This window comes from Equus caballus, chromosome 5, assembly GCF_041296265.1.
Source record: "Equus caballus isolate H_3958 breed thoroughbred chromosome 5, TB-T2T, whole genome shotgun sequence".
In the NCBI taxonomy this organism is placed as follows: domain Eukaryota; kingdom Metazoa; phylum Chordata; class Mammalia; order Perissodactyla; family Equidae; genus Equus; species Equus caballus.
In genome coordinates, this window is record NC_091688.1 from 37,075,804 (window position 1) to 37,086,095 (window position 10,292).

At 38.4% G+C, this 10,292-nt stretch overlaps 1 long non-coding RNA gene across 1 annotated transcript; it reads left to right on the forward strand.

Annotated features, from left to right (window-relative positions):
• Window positions 1-3,333: 3,333 nt before the first annotated feature.
• LOC138924068 (uncharacterized) lies at window positions 3,334-10,031 on the forward strand. Its single transcript, XR_011438662.1, has 3 exons — window positions 3,334-3,634; window positions 7,535-7,660; window positions 8,723-10,031. It is a non-coding gene; the product is annotated as an uncharacterized lncRNA (long non-coding RNA).
• Window positions 10,032-10,292: the final 261 nt, after the last annotated feature.

A 10,292-nucleotide genomic window follows, 5' to 3' on the forward strand; every position in this document is an offset into this window, starting at 1 on the left:
TTGATATAGTTCTACTTGTTGATTTTTGCTTTTGTTGCTTGCGCTTTAGGTGTCTTATCCAAACAATGCTTGCCAAGACCAGTGTCAAGGAGTTTTCCCTGTGTTTCAGAGATTTGTGCTTTTCGGTCTTAAGTTTAAATCTTCAATTCATTTAAAGTTCATTTTTGTAAATAGTATAATGTAGGAGCTCAGTTTCATTCTTCTATGTGTGGTGATCCAGTTTCCTCAACACAGTTCATTGAAGAAACTACTTTTTCCTCATTGAGTACTCTTGACTCCCTTGTCAAATACTAGTTATCCCTATATGCAGGGGTTTATTTCTGGGCTCTTGATTCTGTTCCACTGGTCTATATGTCTATTTTTATGTCAATATAATACTGTTTTGATTACTATAGCTTTGTAGTATAGTTTGATATCAAGCAATGTGATGCCTCCAGTTTTGTCCTTCTTCCTCAGGATTACTTTGGCTATTTGGGGTCATTTGTGCTTCCATGTAAATTTTAGGATTGTTTTTCTATATCTGTGAAAAATACCATAGGAATTTTGGTAGAGATTGTATCGAATCTGTTGATAACTTGAGGTAGTATGGACATATTAACCATATTTATTCTTCTGATCCATAAGCACAGAATAATTTTCCATTTGTTTGTGTCTTCTTAAATTTATTTCTGCATATCTTCCTCCCTCTTCCAGAATGACACAAGGCAGAAAACTTTTAGTGGTCAGAGATAATGCTAAGTTTATAAAGTATCCCTTTTGGAAGCAAAAGATTACTTGTAGCAAATTCTCAGTATGTTCATTTGAGTAAGTAATTATGGCAGTTATTTTTAGATAGATCAGATGAAATGCTCTTTTGAAGTTTGGGCCCTATGTTAAAGAAAGTGGGTGAAAAAAGGAACAGGAAGAAAGTGCCCCAGTTAAGAGAAAATTCCCCTGTGATCTTGCAGTTACCCATCAAGTACCCAAATCTTTCTTATAGAAATCCCCACAGGTCTCACCCTACTGGAAATATTTTCCACGGTAGTCTAGGCCTTGAGATTTTTTTTCAGAAATGCAGGAATAACAATTTGTTTTGTACTAATGGAAAGATAAATTAGTGAAACTACCCAGAGACTGAACATAGGATGTTATAATCTTGTTAAAGACTAAGGAAATGAAGTATTTTGAAAAGTAACAAGGAAAAATGACACTGGTTTGGGTTACTTAAAAACTTCCCCATACTGTGCTATGCCCCAGGGAGAGAGAAGTTATGAAAGAATTCTGAGACTCTGCCCATCAACGTTCAGTGGTTTTGATATTCTTAGCCAGGGAACTGAACTGTTTATCTCCTGTAAATATCTTAGTCACAATGAACAAAACATAGCCGAGTTGTTCTCTTGTTCTTTTGTAACATGTCTGTAATTGAAAGGAGTGCCAATGTCTGAGCTTAACTCATCCAGGGGACTTAAATGCCCCTTGAATGAGGCTAAAATGTTCAAAGGGAGGGGTGAGTCATCTAGCTACTTCTATGAAATCACTTTTGGTTTAAATCATACCTGAAACACTCACCTAGCTATTAATCACTGACAAACTTGGGGCCTGACAGAGGTAGAAAGTCATTATGAATAAGTAACTCCTTCCTCAAATACATTGAAAAAGTTTGGCATTAGTTGCCCTCTTGACTAGGCTATATTACCTTGATGATTAAATTCAAGATTACTCACAATTTTTTGCATTGTTCATGGGTAAACACAAGTTGGGTGTGAGCTTATATCACGACAGCATCTAAACTTAGCAAATTCTGCAAGATCAATGAACTTCTGATCACGAAGAAGAACTGATAAACCTTTTACCCTGCAGTGTCATTTCTGTGAAAGAAAGTGGATGCACTCCAGAGTGCCACAAGGGCTGAGATGTCAAATAAATGGCACCAACCAGCAGACATTACAGTGGTAACCCCTAGCTGGTCTTGCTTGCAGATCTCTACTTGATATATGGAAGATGGGCATGGACGTTAGCTCAGGGCCAGTCTTCTTCAGCAAAAAAAGAGGGGGATTGGTGGCAGATGTTATCTCAGGGCTAATCTTCCTCAAAAAAAAAAAAAAAAAGCAAGGAGGATATGAGTGTTCATGGGTTTAGGTTGCTGCTTCTGTGGACTCATAGGGCTGGTATTAAACTAATGGAGAGAGTGGGACATTAGGGCAGATCAGAGAGGGCCCAATCTAGAGATAAAGCAGTAGAAGATAAAGGGCAGGAATGAGCACGATTCAGGACATTTTTCGCCCTTTTCTTGTAATCCGTTTGTGTGGAGGGATAACCTTTGTTGGTACTCCAGCAGATAACACACAAATTACTATCAGCAAAAAAGGTAGTTCAGAACAGTGCTCAATAATTCAAAGTACTGTACAGATAGAATTTTAATAAATGGACCAAAGAAATACAAAAAAAATTTGCATTCTTCCTGACCTTAGGCAGTGGCTAAACAATTGATGATTTGAACCATTACACAGAAAGCTCAAGCGGGAAATGAGACAACTCTTAACAAAGGGAACAGAGTTCATAAACTTGCATGATCTCCAATCTTCTCAGTACAAATTCACAAAGTCATTGAACTTCCTCAGTGAAGAGTCTCCACCAAGTTGACGCCCTAACAAATCAGTCTAGAGGATGCCAGGAGTCTCCTGTGAAGAAGGGCAAGAGCAAGTAGGAGAGCAATTACAAGAAACAACAGTCAGGCCCTTTGAAGTCCATGTTAGACCCAGGAATAAAGGTATATGGATGAGATCTGAGAATCAGAGAAGAAAATGGAAGGGAGGAGTGTGTGGGGTATACTCAAATTAAAAACCTTTTGAAACCGGCAAACAGCCATTGATGATTAAGTATCTAAGTACTAAAGGTTTTTCCTTTTCGCAATTACTGATAATAGCTTTTAGTTGTTTAACCCATCCATTGTTAACTGTGTTGCTTAGGCAATATGATATCTGACTCCCACTAAGCTCCTATAGATAACATCTTCCTGGAGCCTGGGTCAGCATGGTAATAGGTGTGTGAGCTGTTTTTCAGGAATTAGAATTCCTTGTCCACTCCAGGCCAGTTGAGCCCACCAACTCATCAACTGGGCCTGCACAGATGTCCGAGAGGCAACCTTTTGACTTCAAGAGGCTGAAAATTCCACCCTCAGATAACGCTAACGCCACCATTTTGTGAATATGGTTTCTATGAAGAGGCATGAAGTCTGACTACACTTGCTCAGATCATCAGTTACCTCACCTCTCCTCATCTCCAATCACCTCTCTCCACATTTCAGACCATTGTGCTCCCTATCCCATAAATATCCCGGAGTCCATCTTTTTGGGGAAGCAAATTTGAGGCTCATGCTCTCACTTCCTCACATGGCTGCCTTGTGATTAAACTCTCTCTCTGCTGCAATCTCATTGTCTTGGTGTTTGGTTTTCTTGGCAGCAGGCAAAAATGAACCTGGTTTGGTAACAAATGATGAGCCAGGCAGGAGCTAAGTCCAGATGGACATTTTTGCCTGAAATTTGTCAGCTCCTTGCCAATGTGGAGAACCTGTGAATGAGTCCAGCAGCTGCTGGGAGCATATTTTCACTTTGCAGTAGAGAGATGGTTTCTTGGTTTGGAAGACGTCTTTTTGGTGAGTAACTTTGGTACAAGTGACCTCATTCTTATTTCTTCTTCCTTTAAGTCTGACTTCTGAAATGAAGCCTTGGTTTGGCAGGGGACGCCCTCTGGGACTTCTGACAAAGGAAGCCTTCGTCTGGCCTTCATTGTGAGCATCTTGGTTTCCAGGATGCTTAATAATAAGGAAGAATTAGGGGATCCCCTCACAGAAATGCTCTTGGCTTGTCTTGGCTTGGTTTGTTTTTGAGATCTGGTTCTAGCTGTAGCATAAGTATACTTTTACTGGCCATGTCTAAATTACTCTAATTTGGCTCCCACCAGCAGCTCCCTAGGCTTCATTCTTCAAAATTAGACAACTTTCAGTTACAAGTCCATGAAAAAGAAAAAAATGGCATTTTTCTGTAGCACCACGTGGCCATAGTCAGAGAGCTCTTACAATGACTAGTCTTAAGAAATTAAATTTGGAATCTCAGCTTCCACTCATGATCTTAAAGATGCTAATGAAAGCTCCACACCCCACCCCCAGCCTGCCTCTGCCTGGTTTTGAAGAGTCCATGTTCCAACCTGGGAGCTATCCTCTGCCTGGTTTCAGAAAGTCCTCATTCCACTCCCAGGAGCTCTCCTCTGGTTTTTGGGCACCTGGAGTGATTCCAGGTTGGTCCCTTGGTCAATCCTTTGACTGACAATCTGGAACTCTGTTTTGTCTCCTGTCAAGAGCTTGTTGAGGATTTTAGGTGCCAACTAAGTCAGTTGTGGGGACAGGAGACCAGTAATTTATTCCGTAAACTGTCTTGTCCAGGAACTGTTGTGTGACCTTTATCTTGATAACTCTTGGGAAGAAGCTGAGAGGGAGAGGCCTGATCACCTCTTTCCTTTCTTTTTCTGTCTCATTCATCACCTCCTCTGTTGTCATCAAGTCTGGGTTCAGATCAGGCTGGATGTGAGCAGAACCTAGACCTTCTGTAAAATCAAAACTTGAAAAACTTTCTGCTAGGGACTTAACTCTCAACCCTGGCATTGGGATCCCGCTCCGGCCAGCTCCAGGCCTTTGCCCCTTGCCTCCCTGGCTTGCCTTATGCTGGCTCAGGGACTAAGTGCCTGGGCTGAATGGGACTTGACTAAATCTTTTAACTATGTTGACACCTGCAGTCGGTCTCTGCACCCTTCTCCAGTCCACTGTCAGTCAGACACTGACAGTGCTTTACCACCATGGGGAACACCCCAAGCTTCTCCTGAGACTCACCCATTGGGTGCATTTTAATTAATTGGAAACACTTCAACTTTGGATGGGTTATGCCCCAGAAACTCCAACTTGGAGAAAACTTGAGTGGTTTGTCTGTGCCTTTATGATGTAGTTGGAGAGGTTGATCAACCCATAATGTCATTTGATTTACAATGCAGTTTCTGAGAAATCAAGAGCAAGCGTCCTAGGAAAATCCTTGTAAGACTGGAAATGCAGCTTTAGAGGCAGTTCCACCTGTTTCCTTTGTCTCAGAGAGCTTGCAAATCCTCTGGGGATTATCTTGTCCATCACTAATTCCTAAGACTGAAGAAAAAAAAGGGAAAAAGCCAAAAAATAGCCAGAAGAGTGCCCGCACCAAAAAGCCTTGTACCTGATTCATGGCAGTAATTTTAAAACAATAGCTGTGCAGTCCCTGTGTATGTGTGTCTATATGTATGTTATATGTGTATGATATTTTTACCTTGGGATGGTGTGGCCAAAAACTAAGACCTCTGTTTAATTGACTTAAAGTAAGCACTTACCTAAAATATTTCTAAAAGGAAAAGAAATTAACCCAAATGTCTTTTAGGTTAACATGATATGAAATTAATCTTTGGTAAATGAAAACTTATTTAAATTTGTTGGTTCAATTAAAATGGGCATGTCCTCCAGAGTTAGCACTGGATATGATGCAGACATGCAGCCTTTATGTTACATTTATTGGTCAAATAAGCTGATGTTATCTCTATTACAAAACTGTTAAGCAAAAATAATTTAAAATAATGGCTAATTTTATCTAACATCTCATGAATTTTTATAGGCAACCTAAATAATTATTGGGAATGAGTAAACTAAATAGATGTGAAAAAGATAAAAGTGTTGGGTGAACTTTTTAAAATAATTATGTCTTATGACATTCATATTTAAAATAACTTCCAAAATCTTTCTGGTAACTTGAAACTTTGAAGTGTTGCTAGGTAAAATTATATGGTAAAAAACTCACTGAATATCTGGGTCATTTTTCAAATAAGATAAAATACTGAAACATTATTGTTAGATGTGTCTAGATTTATCTACTTTTGGCTTCTTATTACAAAGAAACTAAAAGGTGTTTGGGTCTATTAGTGAAGATGTCTTGTATTTTATTAAGATTGCACCATGAAGTAGTACATTTCTTGAAATTATAAAACACATTTATAAATTTTCCAAGCTACAGGATGCTAATGTAAAGGACAGTTCATAATTTCTTAGTTTTCAGCTTTTACTAAGGCCTATAAGGGTTAAAAATTCTCATTAATATATGCAATTAAAGCTACCAAAAATTAGTAAGGCAAACAGCTCTGTATAAAAGGAAATTAAAATTTGTGTTTTCAGTAAAGAAGGTATAAAGAATGGAAATATTTTTGCTTGTTGGGTTAAGGAAGATAAATTTGTCTTCAAGTACTAGAAGGGAAGAAGGAAAGCATGGGAGAAATTCTGAATGTAAAAAGAAAGTTATATAAGCTGTGTTATTGAGAAATTCTGAAAGGAGTTTTATTCCTGGTCAAGTTGGCTAAGATCGAAGTAAGTCCAATTAAGTAAATGAGTTTTAGTGTAAAAAAACAAAAATGAGGTGGTACAAAAGTTAAAATGTGATTTTCTCTCTCAAAAGTATAATTTTCTTGAACTTCTGGTCTGCTCTTGATAAAGAGGTTATAAAAGGATATTTTCTTTATTTTCGAGAAAGTCTACCTAACATACAGAAAATCTGTTTTGTTAAAATAATTTCCTATGTTCAGAAATACTAAGGTCTTTCTATTAAGATTTTTTGACTGTTTTTAACAGTTTGACCTTGACAGTTTCTGTTGTCACTTTCAATAGATAACTGAGTGTTGTTTCCTACCTGAAAAAGTGTTTTAAACCCTTTTTATGTTTTTGACAAGCTCCCCCCCGCCCCACAACACCAAAATATTCAAATGCTGAATAGAGGCTTTCTTTTGGCCTGGAAGAAAGGAGAGAATTTCTCTGAGGATTTTCAGAGGGCCCCTGAGGCTCCTCAAAGAGATTTGCTCTCTCTTCCTATAAGGAGGAAGACACAAAGCTAATTAGGCTTATTTGGTATATTAAATTACATGGGAAGCATTGTCAAATAAGTGATGATAAGCTTTCTTAGGTGATATTATGTGGATAAATGTTATTAATATAAATGTTTTGAAACTATATAACATTCCTAAAATTCTGATCTGTGCTAGTTATCAGGAATAAAATTCTGGTTATTATTTTAAGGTGTTATTTTCTGACATACAACACCTTAAAATAATAACCAGAATTTTATGTCAGAAAATTAACCAAATTTCTTTGTCAATTTCCATTTTCAAGTCTTTTGTTGTTTACAGACAGTTATTATTTTACTCTGATGCTTTTTGCTTTTGAAAATTTGTCTTAGCTTCAGAGAGATTCATGGAAAGGACTCTGACACTTACTCTGGAATACAGGTTTCTGATAAACTTTCAGATCATAAAACTGAACTGGGTAAGAAGTTACAGAACTCTAATAGAGAAAGTGATGACCTCATAAAACTGCCAATCGAACAATAAGATCAAGAATCAATTACACAGGCCTGAATGAACTGATGATGATGATTATGATTTATGTGACTTTTCATTTGTGATATTGCTGATTTTTTGGTTCTCTTTTGTTTCCAAATTTAAGGAAGTCTTTTTCTCTCATGCTAACTATGACTTATATCAATTTGATAAATTATACCTTTGTAAGAAGACTTGAAACATTGACTTTTCTCCCCACCTGATCACTCCAGGATTTGGAAACTTTTAATGAGTGAGTATTGTTTTCATGGTAATGTAGTTATTTGCATAAGCTCAGTAAGAATCTGTTCTCCTTATAAGAGAACACAATTGTAAACATTGGTTATATTACTAAAGCTTTGACTGGAATGTCATATTTGAGAGAAAAAGGCATAGACTCAGATATGACCAGACAGCTTTTGAGAGGCAAGGATTGGACTTTGTGGAATAAAGCCACTTGGAAATATTTGCCTGGTACCTTGGTCACAAGGATTCCTGCATCCTGGGTAAGTATGGAAGATACTTATCTGGCAGGTGTCTGGAACCTCAAAATATTTTGAGGGACCTCAAGAAGAGAGGAATCCACCGAAATATGCAAAGGCAAAATCTGATGACAAATTTTTGGCTTGGCTTTCCTGGCCTCAAGAGGCCTTTAAAGTTCAATCTGAGATTCCTCAGAAAGTGTTCCAACAAAGCATATTGGAAAGAACCTATATAATCAATTGCCAATCTTGCTCTACCTATGTAAATAATTGGGCCAAGTTTATTGAAATGAAACATTTTGCAAACTGATTAGTCTTAATTTGGCTATCTTTGGTAAAAACGAGGGTGATTTTAGAGAGAAAAATTATGTTTCAATAAAAACTATAGTATACATTCATACATATTAGATCCTAGTTCTGTTAATTATCTTTGAGGTTTTTTCCTGTCTGTTAACTGGACTGGATGCTGAATTTTTCTAGTCTCTTGAAATATCTGGCTACAAATCTTCAAATCAATGTTTCAAAGTTTTTTCCATCATTTTCATTTGGAATCATTGAGAACTGAACCTACCCTTGATCCTGAAGCCTTGTAAACTGAAGCTGAACAACTTGATATAAACTTAAGAAAGATTCATGTCTGTTGCTGTGTAAGACACTCAGTAACCTGAACACATGATGACGTTATGAGAGACATTTCAAACTGCAAAGGATGCTTCGACTCTGACACCTAGAAATTTTTTGACTGGCTGCTGCCTGGGCTCAGAAAGGTTTATAATTTGCTGGTTTATAATTTCCTTCTACCATTAATCTTGTTTTTCTTTTTGTCTCTCTAGAAGTATTTCTTATTAAATACCTGGTTACTTGCTAACACAATATAGGCTGAACTTTGGGAGCCCACCTGCATCACCGTCTTACTAAGAGACTGGTTCAATGAGATGGAACAACCTATGCCCCTCATCAACAAGATAATCCCTCAAGATTGAAGATGAACACAAAAGGGAGGATTGATCCTGGTCAAAACAAGGTTGACAAAAGGGAAGTGATATTGTGAAAAAGAAACCATATTGTAACTTTGAATGACCTCTGATTAACTAACCCAGACATGCTCTGTAGATTTTATGGACCCTCTCAGCTGCTATAAGTTGATAACTTTGTTCTTTTGAGTTCCTTAGGAATGTGATGACCCCCAGGCAGAGAGTCTGTGTTGATGGCCATCATCAATGACATCTGAAAGATCAGGGTATAGGCCATTACTCTGGTCTCTGATTCATATCCAGTAAAACAAAAGACTATCAGGAACTGAGACCAGTTGTCTGCTCCAGCTGGAGATCAGATGGAGGCCCCATTGTGATTAGGTCTATTTTTCAGGGACTATTAAAATTTGGGTTATTTATACTTCTTACCCTTCTGGTAAGCTGGGGACATGAGAATATTTCCAAATGAGTGCTAGACAGTTTCATTCCTTTAACCCTGATCTACACCCCAATTCAGCAGGAAGTAGCTAGATTGGTTGTCGCCCCAAATCCCTCAAGAATGAGGAATGACCAAAGAGTAGGGGGGATTGAACCTGGCAAACAGCCATTGATGATTAAGTATCTAGGTACTAAAGTTTTTTCCTTTTTATAATTACTGATTACAGCTTTTAGCCATTTAACCCACCCACTGTTAATGGTGCTGCTTAAGCAATATGCTATCTGACTCCCGCTGGTCTCCTATAGATAACAACTCACCAGAGCCTGGATCACTATGGTAATGGGTATGTGAGCTGTTTTTCAGGAATTAGAATTCCTTGTCCACTTCAGGCCAGTTGAGCCCACCAACTCATCAACTGGGCCTGCACAGATGTCCGAGAGGCAACCTTTTGACTTCAAGAGGCTAAAAACTCCACCCTCAGATGATGCTAATGCTGCCATTTTGTGAATATGGGTCCTATGAAGAGGCATGAAGTCTGACTACACTTGCACAGATCATCAGTTACCTCACCTCTCCTCATCTCCAATCACCTCTCTCCACATTTCAGACCACCTTGCCCCCTATTCCATAAATATCCCTGAGTCCCTATTTTGGGGGAAGTGAATTTGCGACTCACGCTCTCACTTCCTCACATGGCTGCCTTGTGAGTAAACTCTTTCTTTGCTGCAATCTCATCATGTCGGTGTTTGGCTTTCTTGGCGTCGGGCAAAAATGACCCTGGTTTGGTAACACTTTCTCCATCTCCTTATCCCCAGAGGGCAGCACAAAACCTTTCAGTGTGGGAGCCTCAGTTGGCCAAATTTATTTTTGCACTCATCTAGTCATCACCCACCTCCTCTTCAACAATAAGGCAAACAGGAAGCCTCCTCAGTTTGCCTTCTCAGGGAAACTGGGTTCATTGCTCAACATAAAGCCTGAGGATGCTAGTAT